The sequence below is a fragment of the Rutidosis leptorrhynchoides genome, chromosome 4 (genome assembly GCF_046630445.1).
Source record: "Rutidosis leptorrhynchoides isolate AG116_Rl617_1_P2 chromosome 4, CSIRO_AGI_Rlap_v1, whole genome shotgun sequence".
NCBI lineage: Eukaryota > Viridiplantae > Streptophyta > Magnoliopsida > Asterales > Asteraceae > Rutidosis > Rutidosis leptorrhynchoides.
The window spans coordinates 50824442-50838687 of record NC_092336.1 but is presented as its reverse complement, the minus strand read 5'-3'; positions in this window follow the sequence as shown (position 1 = coordinate 50838687).

The window sequence follows — 14246 nt, the reverse complement described above, 5'->3', positions numbered from 1 at the left end:
GTCACCTTTCTCGACTTGAGAACCCGAATCTTGAGGTGCTCCATGAGACCGTTATTCAAGATAATTTTCCTGATGAAAATCTCATGAAAATTGAGAAAATTGATGATCCCTGGTTTGTAGACATAGCCAACTATCTTGCGGGTGGATTCCTAGAAACCGGTATGTCACATCAAAAACGAAAGAAATTTTTCAGTGATATAAAATACTATTTTTGGGAAACCCGTATCTCTTTAAACGGTGTCCCGATGAGATAATCCGTCGTTGTGTCTCCGGGAAAGAATGCAATCAAATTCTTCTCCAATGTCATCTTGGTCCCACTGGTGGACATTTCGGACCCCAAATCACGGGGAGAAAAGTCTATGAGGCCGGTTTTTATTGGCCTACCATCTTCAAGGATGCCCACCAAATTTGTAAATCATGCGATTCTTGCCAAAGGGCAGGAAAAATTAGTCAAAGAGACGAAATGCCTCAAAACATAATCCAAGTTTGTGAGGTTTTCGATATTTGGGGCATTGATTTCATGGGACCATTCCCAAAATCTAATTCCAACCAATACATACTCGTTGCAATTGACTACGTATCAAAATGGGCGGAAGCAAAGGCTCTCCCCACAAACGATGCACGAGTTGTTGTAATTTTTCTTAAAGAGCTCTTTGCCCGATTTGGTACCCCGAAAGCATTAATTAGTGACCGTGGTACCCATTTTTGCAACACCCAATTAGAAAAGGTGTTGAAAGGATATGGGGTAACCCATAAAATTTCTACATCTTATCACCCACAAACAAGTGGGCAAGTTAAAAATACAAATCGGGCACTAAAAAGGATTCTTGAGAAAACGGTTGGATCAAATCCTAAGGTGTGGTCAATGAAGCTTGACGATGCTTTGTGGGCATTTAGAACCGCCCACAAAACTCCTATTGGAACCACACCTTACCGCCTAGTCTATGGGAAGGCATGTCATCTCCCTTTGGAGATAGAGCACAAATCACATTGGGCTCTTAAGACATGTAATCTCGATCTTGAAAAAACGGGAAACCTTCGTTTAAACCAACTTAATGAGTTGGATGAGTTGAGACAAAATGCCTATGAAAACTCGCTCATATACAAGGAAAAGACAAAAGTTTGGCACGACAACCGTCTTAGGAATCTGAAAGATTTTAAAGAGGGTGATCGTGTTTTGCTATTTAACTCACGATTTAAACTTTTCCCTGGAAAACTCAAGTCCCTATGGATGGGACCATTTGTTGTTAACAAGGCTTTTCCATATGGAATGATGGAGTTAAGGAATGCAAAAGGTGAAACATTTAAGGTGAATGGCCACCGGGTCAAGCACTATGTTGATGGTCCCCTAGAAATCGAAGATGAGGTTAGCCTCAACTTCGAGAACAAAGCATAAATCGAAATGGGGACGAGTTGGGTGAACGACTCGTTAAAAAGTGGTTCACAAATGTAAATATTTTGAATTGTGTGTACGATAATTTTTAGTTTGGTGCAAAATGATTAACGTATGGTAGTTAAACTGGCGAGTGTCGAAAAAAAAATGAGGCCGGTAAGTTGTAGTGCATTTGGACGCCGTTTTGTTTTCCAGGACGCCGTCCCACTTTTTAAACCAGGACGCCGTCCCATATCCCAGACGCCGTCCCACTTTTAAATGTTGGACGCCGTCCCACTATCTGGACGCCGTCCCAACTGTCTGACTCAGAAAAAATATACGCGTTTTATACCCTATCCACCCCATTTCTCAACCACAAAACACATTTTTTATCAAGTTCTCTCTGCCAAACACGAACCCACTTCCAAAAACCCTAATTTCCTACCTCAAATTCGCGTTTTCTTCTACCAATTCCAAGCTTCAATCATGTTTTCTAGGGTATGGTTACTTCATTTTCACATTTTTCTTTCTCAATTCTTTGAATTGTATGTTTATATGTCTAAATTGGTGAAAGATAAGTGTGGGTGTTTGATTTGCATGATTATTTTTTAGATTAACATGCCTTAGTTGTTTAATTGCCCATAATGTGTTGATTTTTGCAAAGATTACATGTTTTTAAGGTATGCTCATGATTCTAGGGTTTGTGGAAATTGAATCTGAATTTAGGGTGGTTAATTCATGATTTTGAGTTTGTGTATGATGTTAATGAAGCTTGTGAAGTGTTTAATTGTGTTGGTGATATAGATGTCAATTTGGCCGGGTCATAATTAGAATGTTCTTGAATTTTTAGCATATTTTTGAATTGAAATGAACTTATGAAACATGTATGTTTGATTTTCATTTGTGTGAGCCTGTTGAAGTAGATTGCTGGTATGGGATGCCATAATGTATGGCGTTATAATGGTCCTTTTGAGCTAAAATTGTGAAAATTTGTGATGAATATCATTAGAATGCAAGTTTAAATGTTATGACCTATGAACGTAACATACTTGAGTCCTAAGTTGATGCTAAATTGTGAAGTTGTGATTTTCATTTTTGAAAGTGTATTAGCGGGTTTATGTTAACTTTGGTTGACTTTGGTTAAAAATGGTGAACATACGCTTTTGTTTAAATGAATCATAATACTTATGAACTTTGAATGGAATGAATAGGTTCTCTTGCTACTCGGTTATGTTTTTAGCTAACATTAACACAACGGTTTCTATGTTCTTTTGGTTTGGTGTTATTATGTTTTGCAGGGACAATCTAGCAGAAGAGGACAGCCAAAAAGAGGGAGGACCTCAGGTTTGGTTCCACCACCACCACCACCGCAACAACATTCATCTTCATCATCTGGTGACGAAGAAGAGGAGGATCTAAATGATCCTCGAGTTTGGTTGACACAGGTTCAAAACGACAACTATTACGCAGAAACATTTGAGAGGATAAACAGTAGGCCCATAAATGCAACGTGGTACTTTATTTGGGGCCCATTGGATGAGGCAAATATGCAACAACATGTTTCCCGTTTGCTAGCCATCCCCTATGATAGGATCGTTACCTACGCATGGGAGCATGTTTTTAGCATCCGCGAACCAATTTTTCCGGTGTTGTTAAAAGAATTTTACTCAACTGTACGGTTTAATAATGTTCGGGATTATTTGTCGAATGATTTTCTTCGGTTTCTGTTAGGGGACGAAAATAGAGGGATGAGCAGATTTGAGTTGTGCAGAGTGTTGAGGATGTTTGAGGAACTTACCGACAACCAATTGGGTGATTACTTGCGGGGTTCCGATTACGTTGGTCGAGAGCCCTTTAATGAGATTGCTTATTGGCGAAGAATTTGTGGGCCAAATGCATCTACACCATTCAAATCGAGCAGACACAGGTATAATGAGATTGCATCCAGGGATGATAGACTTCTTCATCGACTCATTGCATGCACTTTCAATGTGAGAGTCGAAGGCAACGAAAAGGTTAAGACGTTGGATCTGTGGATCATGGATCAGATAAAACGAGGTTGCTATACTGATATTCCTGGATTGATAGGAAACTATTTTCTGGCCATCGCTACCGAGACACGGAGAGAAAAGCCGCTTCTTGGAGGCCACTATATCACGAGGATTTCTCGTCGCTTCGACATAGATTTCAGCCGATTGATGGAGTGTACTAACGTCATTAACCCATTAAAGAAAATTTCTTATATCAACGCTGAAATTCTCATGAAGGATGCAAATGGGCATTTAGTACCTTTTGTGGCAGGTGGCGCAGGTGGCGCGAGTGGTAGTGGCGTCCAGCAAGAACAGCAGGTAGAGGAGGAAGCAGAAATGGAGGCGCAAACGGACGTTGGTGATCAGGGTCCTTGGCATCCGTCCCAATCTAGTTGGGATAATTTGGTTAGTAGTGTTAATAATATGAGGTTGAGTCCTCTCTTTATTCGACGGATAAAGAGATTGCTTCCGAGAGGACCTCCGGCCTTTAAGTAGGAAAAAGTTTTCTTTAAAATAAAAATAAAAATACTAAAATAAAAATAATAATAATAGACGCCATAAAAATGGTAGAATCAAATTTCCATGGGTTTTAAATCCTGCCTGGAATTTGATTTAGGCTCTAAGAGTCAGTCAAGTCGTCAATAAATCGATGATTGTTGTCGACTCAATATATCCGCTCAAACCCTCAAGTTGAAATGTCCCGTTCTTATTGATTAAAAACGTTCCATATTAATTGATTTCGTTGCGAGGTTTTGACCTCTATATGAGACGTTTTTCAAAGACTGCATTCATTTTTAAAACAAACCATAACCTTTATTTCATAAATAAAGGTTTAAAAAGCTTTACGTAGATTATCAAATAATGATAATCTAAAATATCCTGTTTACACACGACCATTACATAATGGTTTACAATACAAATATGTTACATCGAAATCAGTTTCTTGAATGCAGTTTTTACACAGTATCATACAAACATGGACTCCAAATCTTGTCCTTATTTTAGTATGCAACAGCGGAAGCTCTTAGTATTCATCTGAGAATAAACATGCTTTAAACATCAACAAAAATGTTGGTGAGTTATAGGTTTAACCTATATATATCAAACTGTAACAATAGACCACAAGATTTCATATTTCAATATACATCCCATACATAGAGATAAAAATCATTCATATGGTGAACACCTGGTAACCGATATTAACAAGATGCATATATAAGAATATCCCCATCATTCCGGGACACCCTTCGGATATGATATAAATTTCGAAGTACTAAAGCATCCGATACTTTGGATGGGGTTTGTTAGGCCCAATAGATCTATCTTTAGGATTCGCGTCAATTAGGGTATCTGTTCCCTAATTCTTAGATTACCAGACTTAATAAAAAGGGGCATATTCGATTTCGATAATTCAACCATAGAATGTAGTTTCACGTACTTATGTCTATTTTGTAAATCATTTATAAAACCTGCATGTATTCTCATCCCAAAAATATTAGATTTTAAAAGTGGGACTATAACTCACTTTCACAGATTTTTACTTCGTCGAGAAGTAAGACTTGGCCACTGTTGATTCACGAACCTATAACAATATATACATGTATATTAAAGTATGTTCAAAATATATTTACAACACTTTTAATATATTTTGATGTTTTAAGTTTATTAAGTCAGCTGTCCTCGTTAGTAACCTACAACTAGTTGTTCACAGTTAGATGTACAGAAATAAATCAATAAATATTATCTTGAATCAATCCACGACCCAGTGTATACGTATCTCAGTATTGATCACAACTCAAACTATATATATTTTGGAATCAACCTCAACCCTGTATAGCTAACTCCAACATTCACATATAGAGTGTCTATGGTTGTTCCGAAATATATATAGATGTGTCGACATGATAGGTCAAAACATTGTATACGTGTCTATGGTATCTCAAGACTACATAGTATACAATACAAGTTGATTAAGTTATGGTTGGAATAGATTTGTTACCAATTTTCACGTAGCTAAAATGAGAAAAATTATCCAATCTTGTTTTACCCATAACTTCTTCATTTTAAATCCGTTTTGAGTGAATCAAATTGCTATGGTTTCATATTGAACTCTATTTTATGAATCTAAATAGAAAAAGTATAGGTTTATAGTCAGAAAAATAAGTTACAAGTCATTTTTGTAAAGGTAGTCATTTCAGTCGAAAGAACGACGTCTAGATGACCATTTTAGAAAACATACTTCCACTTTGAGTTTAACCATAATTTTTGGATATAGTTTCATGTTCATAATAAAAATCATTTTCTCAGAATAACAACTTTTAAATCAAAGTTTATCATAGTTTTTAATTAACTAACCCAAAACAGCCCGCGGTGTTACTACGACGGCGTAAATCCGGTTTTACGGTGTTTTTCGTGTTTCCAGGTTTTAAATCATTAAGTTAGCATATCATATAGATATATAACATGTGTTTAGTTAATTTTAAAAGTCAAGTTAGAAGGATTAACTTTTGTTTGCGAACAAGTTTAGAATTAACTAAACTATGTTCTAGTGATTACGAGTTTAAACCTTCGAATAAGATAGTTTTATATATATATGAATCGAATGATGTTATGAACATCATTACTACCTCAAGTTTAGTAGGTAAACCTACTGGAAGTGACAAGAAATGATCTAGCTTTAAAGGATCTTGGATGGCTTGAAAGTTCTTGAAGTAGGATCATGACACAAAAACAAGTTCAAGTAAGATTTTTACTCGAATTAAGATAGTTTATAGTTATAGAAATTGAATCAAAGATTGAATATGAATATTACCTTGAATAATAAAGATAACCTACTGTATATAACAAAGGTTTCTTGATCTTAGATGATTACTTGGAATGGATTAGAAAGCTTGGAAGTAAATTAGTAAACTTGAAGGGATTTTTGAAGTGTTCTTGAAGTGTTCTTCCTATGATGATTATAGCTTGATTCTTGAAGTGATTTTTGATGAAGATGATGATTAACTACTGGAAAAATATGTTCATAATAGTGTGTGTGTGTGTGTGTGTTGAGAGAGAATTAGAAAGAGAATTGAAAGTGAAATGGAGTGAATGATGAGTGGTAATTGGTGAGTGGTGAGTGGGGTTAAAAGGAGTTCTAGTTAGTTGACTAGCTCGTGGTAGAAGTTAAAATTGATTAGTCATACATGACATAATCAAGAGTGGAATCCCATGCTAGTTCCTATTGGTATATACCCATAGTAAGTACGTTTTGAAGCTGTGTATAATACGGGTAAGAATACGACTAGAATTCTTGATGAAAGAAAAGAATGGGAAAGTAACTGTAACCATTTTCGTTAAGTATGAGTGTTTTGATATATGTCTTGAAGTCTTCCAAAAGTATTTTAATACATCTAAATACACTACATGTATATACATTTTAATTGAGTCGTTAAGTCATCGTTAGTCGTTACATGTAAGTGTTGTTTTGAAACCTTTAAGTTAACGATCTCAATTAATGTTGTTAACCCATTGTTTATTATATCTAATGAGATGTTAAATTTTTATATTATCATGATATTATGATATATTAATATATCTTAATATGATATATATACATTTAAATATCGTTACAACGATAATCGTTACATATATGTCTCGTTTCGAAATCCTTAAGTTAGTAGTCTTGTTTATATGTATATAACTCATTGTTAATATACTTATGGAGATACTTACTTATCATAATCTCATGTTAACCATATGTATATCCATATATATATCGTCATGTCATTTTTACAAGTTTTAACGTTCGTGAATCGCCGGTCAACTTGGGTGGTCAATTGTCTATATGAAACATATTTCAATTAATCAAGTCTTAACAAGTTTGATTGCTTAACATGTTGGAAATATTTAATCATGTAAATATCAATCTCAATTAATATATATAAACATGGAAAAGTTCGGGTCACTACAGTACCTACCCGTTAAATAAATTTCGTCCCGAAATTTTAAGCTGTTGAAGGTGTTGACGAATCTTCTGGAAATAGATGCGGGTATTTCTTCTTCATCTGATCTTCATGCTCCCAGGTGAACTCGGGTCCTCTACGAGCATTCCATCGAACCTTAACAATTGGTATCTTGTTTTGCTTAAGTCTTTTAACCTCACGATCCATTATTTCGACAGGTTCTTCGATGAATTGGAGTTTTTCGTTGATTTGGATTTCATCTAACGGAATAGTGAGATCTTCTTTAGCAAAACATTTCTTCAAATTCGAGACGTGGAAAGTGTTATGTACAGCCGCGAGTTGTTGAGGTAACTCAAGTCGGTAAACTACTGGTCCGACACGATCAATAATCTTGAATGGTCCAATATACCTTGGATTTAATTTCCCTCGTTTACCAAATCGAACAACACCTTTCCAAGGTGCAACTTTAAGCATGACCATCTCTCCAATTTCAAATTCTATATCTTTTCTTTTAATGTCAGCGTAGCTCTTTTGTCGACTTTGGGCGGTTTTCAACCGTTGTTGAATTTGGATGATCTTCTCGGTAGTTTCTTGTATAATCTCCGGACCCGTAATCTGTCTATCCCCCACTTCACTCCAACAAATCGGAGACCTGCACTTTCTACCATAAAGTGCTTCAAACGGCGCCATCTCAATGCTTGAATGGTAGCTGTTGTTGTAGGAAAATTCTGCTAACGGTAGATGTCAATCCCAACTGTTTCCGAAATCAATAACACATGCTCGTAGCATGTCTTCAAGCGTTTGTATCGTCCTTTCGCTCTGCCCATCAGTTTGTGGATGATAGGCAGTACTCATGTCTAGACGAGTTCCTAATGCTTGCTGTAATGTCTGCCAGAATCTTGAAATAAATCTACCATCCCTATCAGAGATAATAGAGATTGGTATTCCATGTCTGGAGATGACTTCCTTCAAATACAGTCGTGCTAACTTCTCCATCTTGTCATCTTCTCTTATTGGCAGGAAGTGTGCTGATTTGGTGAGACGATCAACTATTACCCAAATAGTATCAAAACCACTTGCAGTCCTTGGCAATTTAGTGATGAAATCCATGGTAATGTTTTCCCATTTCCATTCCGGGATTTCGGGTTGTTGAAGTAGACCTGATGGTTTCTGATGCACAGCTTTGACCTTAGAACACGTCAAACATTCTCCTAGATATTTAGCAACATCGGCTTTCATACCCGGCCACCAAAAATGTTTCTTGAGATCCTTGTACATCTTCCCCGTTCCAGGATGTATTGAGTATCTGGTTTTATGAGCTTCTATAAGTACCATTTCTCTCATATCTCCAAATTTTGGTACCCAAATCCTTTCAGCCCTATACCGGGTTCCGTCTTCCCGAATATTAAGATGCTTCTCCGATCCCTTGGGTATTTCATCCTTTAAATTTCCCTCTTTTAAAACTCCTTGTTGCGCCACCTTTATTTGAGTAGTAAGGTTATTATGAATCATTATATTCATAGATTTTACTCGAATGGGTTCTCTGTCCTTCCTGCTCAAGGCATCGGCTACCACATTTGCCTTTCCCGGGTGATAACGAATCTCAAAGTCGTAATCATTCAACAATTCAATCCACCTACGCTGCCTCATATTCAGTTGTTTCTGATTAAATATGTGTTGAAGACTTTTGTGGTCGGTATATATAATACTTTTGACCCCATATAAGTAGTGCCTCCAAGTCTTTAATGGAAAAACAACCGTGCCTAATTCCAAATCATGCGTCGTATAATTTTGTTCGTGAATCTTCAATTGTCTAGACGCATAAGCAATCACCTTCATTCGTTGCATTAATACACAACCGAGACCTTGCTTTGATGCGTCACAATAAATCACAAAATCATCATTCCCTTCAGGCAATGATAATATAGGTGCCGTAGTTAGATTTTTCTTCAATAACTGAAACGCTTTCTCTTGTTCATCATTCCATTCAAATTTCTTCCCTTTATGCGTTAATGCAGTCAAGGGTTTTGCTATTCTGGAAAAGTCTTGGATGAACCTTCTGTAGTAACCAGCTAGTCCTAAAAACTAGCGTATGTGTTTCGGAGTTTTCGGGGTTTCCCACTTTTCAACAGTTTCTATCTTTGCCGGATCCACCTTAATACCTTCTTTGTTCACTATGTGACCGAGGAATTGAACTTCTTCCAACCAAAATGCACACTTTGAAAACTTAGCGTACAATTCTTCCTTCCTCAATACTTCTAACACCTTTCTCAAATGTTCACCGTGGTCTTGGTCATTCTTTGAGTAAATAAGTATGTCATCAATGAAAACAATGACAAACTTGTCAAGGTATGGTCCACACACTCGGTTCATAAGATCCATGAACACAGCTGGTGCATTAGTTAAACCAAATGGCATGACCATAAACTCGTAATGACCGTAACGTGTTCTGAAAGCAGTCTTTGGAATATCATCTTCTTTCACCCGCATTTGATGATACCCGGAACGTAAGTCAATCTTTGAATAAACAGACGAGCCTTGTAGTTGATCAAATAAGTCGTCGATTCTCGGTAGTGGGTAGCGGTTCTTGATGGTAAGTTTGTTCAACTCTCGGTAGTCGATACACAACCTGAATGTACCATCTTTCTTCTTGACAAACAAAACAGGAGCTCCCCACGGTGATGTGCTTGGTCGAATGAAACTACGCTCTAAAAGTTCTTGTAATTGGCTTTGCAGTTCTTTCATCTCGCTGGGTGCGAGTCTGTAAGGATCACGAGCTATTGGTGCAGCTCCTGGTACAAGATCTATTTGAAATTCAACGGATCGATGTGGGGGTAATCCCGGTAATTCTTTCGGAAATACATCGGGAAATTCTTTTGCAATGGGAACATCATTGATGCTCTTTTCTTCAGTTTGTACTTTCTCGACGTGTGCTAGAACAGCATAGCAACCTTTTCTTATTAGTTTTTGTGCCTTCAAATTACTAATAAGATGTAGCTTCTTGTTGCCCTTTTCTCCGTACACCATTAAGGGTTTTCCTTTTTCTCGTATAATGCGAATTGCATTTTTGTAACAAACGATCTCTGCTTTCACTTCTTTCAACCAGTCCATACCGATTATCACATCAAAACTCCCTAACTCTACTGGTATCAAATCAATCTTAAATGTTTCGCTAACCAGTTTAATTTCTCGATTCCGACATATATTATCTGCTGAAATTAATTTACCATCTGCTAATTCGAGTAAAAATTTACTATCCAAAGGCGTCAATGGACAACTTAATTTAGCACAAAAATCTCTACTCATATAGCTTCTATCCGCACCCAAATCAAATAAAACGTAAGCAGATTTATTGTCAATAAGAAACTTACCCGTAACAAGCTTCGGGTCTTCTTGTGCCTCTGCCGCATTAATATTGAAAACTCTTCCGCGGCCTTGTCCATTCGTGTTCTCCTGGTTCGGGCAATTTCTAATAATGTGGCCCGGTTTTCCACATTTATAACAGACTACATTGGCATAACTTGCTCCGACACTACTTGCTCCGCCATCACTCGTTCCGACACCATTTGTTCCTTTCGTTCTATTAACCCCTGGTCCGTAGACCTCACACTTCGCCGCGCTATGACCATTTCTTTTACACTTGTTGCAAAATTTGGTGCAGAACCCCGAGTGATACTTTTCACACCTTTGGCATAGCTGCTTCTGATTGTTGTTGTTGTTGCGGTTATTATTGTTATTGGGATGATTGTTGTAGTTGATGTTGTTGTTGTTGTTGTTGTTGTTGTTGTTGGGCCGTTTGTTGTAGTTGAAATTGATGTTGCGATTTTTGGGATAATTGTTGCGATTATTGTTATAATTGCTGTTGTTGTATTGGTGATTCTTATCACCGTTTTCCGCCCACTTTCTTTTGACTTGCTTCACATTGGCCTCTTCAGCAGTCTGTTCTTTAATTCTTTCTTCAATCTGGTTCACTAGTTTGTGAGCCATTCTACATGCCTGTTGTATGGAGGCGGGCTCGTGTGAACTTATATCTTCTTGGATTCTTTCCGGTAATCCTTTCACAAACGCGTCGATCTTCTCTTCCTCATCTTCGAATGCTCCCGGACACAATAGGCACAATTCTGTGAATCGTCTTTCGTACGTGGTAATATCAAATCCTTGGGTTCGTAACCCTCTAAGTTCTGTCTTGAGCTTATTGACCTCGGTTCTGGGACGGTACTTCTAGTTCATCAAGTGCTTGAATGCTGACCACGGTAGTGCGTACGCATCGTCTTGTCCCACTTGCTCTAGATAGGTATTCCACCATGTTAACGCAGAACCTGTGAAGGTATGCGTAGCGTACTTCACTTTGTCCTCTTCAGTACACTTACTTATGGCAAACACCGATTCGACCTTCTCGGTCCACCGTTTCAATCCGATCGGTCCTTCGGTTCCATCAAATTCCAAAGGTTTGCAGGCAGTGAATTCTTTGTAGGTGCATCCTACACGATTTCCTGTACTGCTAGATCCAAGGTTATTGTTGGTATGTAGCGTGAAATGTCCCGTTCTTATTGATTAAAAACGTTCCATATTAATTGATTTCGTTGCGAGGTTTTGACCTCTATATGAGACGTTTTTTCAAAGACTGCATTCATTTTAAAACAAACCGTAACCTTTATTTCATCAATAAAGGTTTAAAAAGCTTTACGTAGATTATCAAATAATGATAATCTAAAATATCCTGTTTACACACGACCATTACATAATGGTTTACAATACAAATATGTTACAACAAAATAAGTTTCTTGAATGCAGTTTTTACACAATATCATACAAGCATGGACTCCAAATCTCGTCCTTATTTAAGTATGCGACAGCGGAAGCTCTTAATAATCACCTGAGAATAAACATGCTTAAAACGTCAACAAAAATGTTGGTGAGTTATAGGTTTAACCTATATATATCAAATCATAATAATAGACCACAAGATTTCATATTTCAATACATATCCCATACATAGAGATAAAAATCATTCATATGGTGAACACCTGGTAACCGACATTAACAAGATGCATATATAAGAATATCCCCATCATTCCGGGACACCCTTCGGATATGATATAAAGTTCGAAGTACTAAAGCATCCGGTACTTTGGATGGGGTTTGTTAGGCCCAATAGATCTATCTTTAGGATTCACGTCAATTAGGGTGTCTGTTCCCTAATTCTTAGATTACCAGACTTAATAAAAAGGGGCATATTCGATTTCGATAATTCAACCATAGAATGTAGTTTCACGTACTTGTGTCTATTTTGTAAATCATTTATAAAACCTGCATGTATTCTCATCCCAAAAATATTAGATTTTAAAAGTGGGACTATAACTCACTTTCACAGATTTTTACTTCGTCGGGAAGTAAGACTTGGCCACTGGTTGATTCACGAACCTATAACAATATATACATATATATCAAAGTATGTTCAAAATATATTTACAACACTTTTAATATATTTTGATGTTTTAAGTTTATTAAGTCAGTTGTCCTCGTTAGTAACCTACAACTAGTTGTCCACAGTTAGATGTACAGAAATAAATCGATAAATATTATCTTGAATCAATCCACGACCCATTGTATACGTATCTCAGTATTGATCACAACTCAAACTATATATATTTTGGAATCAACCTCAACCCTGTATAGCTAACTCCAACATTCACATATAGAGTGTCTATGGTTGTTCCGAAATATATATAGATGTGTCGACATGATAGGTCAAAACATTGTATACGTGTCTATGGTATCTCAAGATTACATAATATACAATACAAGTTGATTAAGTTATAGTTGGAATAGATTTGTTACCAATTTTCACGTAGCTAAAATGAGAAAAATTATCCAATCTTGTTTTACCCATAACTTCTTCATTTTAAATCCGTTTTGAGTGAATAAAATTGCTATGGTTTCATATTGAACTCTATTTTATGAATCTAAACAGAAAAAGTATAGGTTTATAGTCGTAAAAATAAGTTACAAGTCATTTTTGTAAAGGTAGTCATTTCAGTCGAAAGAACGACGTCTAGATGACCATTTTAGAAAACATACTTCCACTTTGAGTTTAACCATAATTTTTGGATATAGTTTCATGTTCATAATAAAAATCATTTTCTCAGAATAACAACTTTTAAATCAAAGTTTATCATAGTTTTTAATTAACTAACCCAAAACAGCCCGCGGTGTTACTACGACGGCGTAAATCCGGTTTTACGGTGTTTTTCGTGTTTCCAGGTTTTAAATCATTAAGTTAGCATATCATATAGATATAGAACATGTGTTTAGTTAATTTTAAAAGTCAAGTTAGAAGTATTAACTTTTGTTTGCGAACAAGTTTAGAATTAACTAAACTATGTTCTAGTGATTACGAGTTTAAACCTTCGAATAAGATAGTTTTATATATATGAATCGAATGATGTTATGAACATCATTACTAACTCAAGTTTAGTAGGTAAACCTACTGGAAAATAGAAAAATGGATCTAGCTTCAACGGATTCTTGGATGGCTCGAAGTTCTTGAAGCAGAATCATGACACGAAAACAAGTTCAAGTAAGATCATCACTTGAAATAAGATTGTTATAGTTATAGAAATTGAACCAAAGTTTGAATATGATTATTACCTTGTATTAGAATGATAACCTACTGTAAGAAACAAAGATTTCTTGAGGTTGGATGATCACCTTACAAGATTGGAAGTGGGCTAGCAAACTTGAAAGTATTCTTGATTTTATGTAACTAGAACTTGTAGAATATATGAAGAACACTTAGAACTTGAAGATAGAACTTGAGAGAGATCAATTAGATGAAGAAAATTGAAGAATGAAAGTGTTTGTAGGTGTTTTTGTTCGTTGGTGTATGGATTAGATATA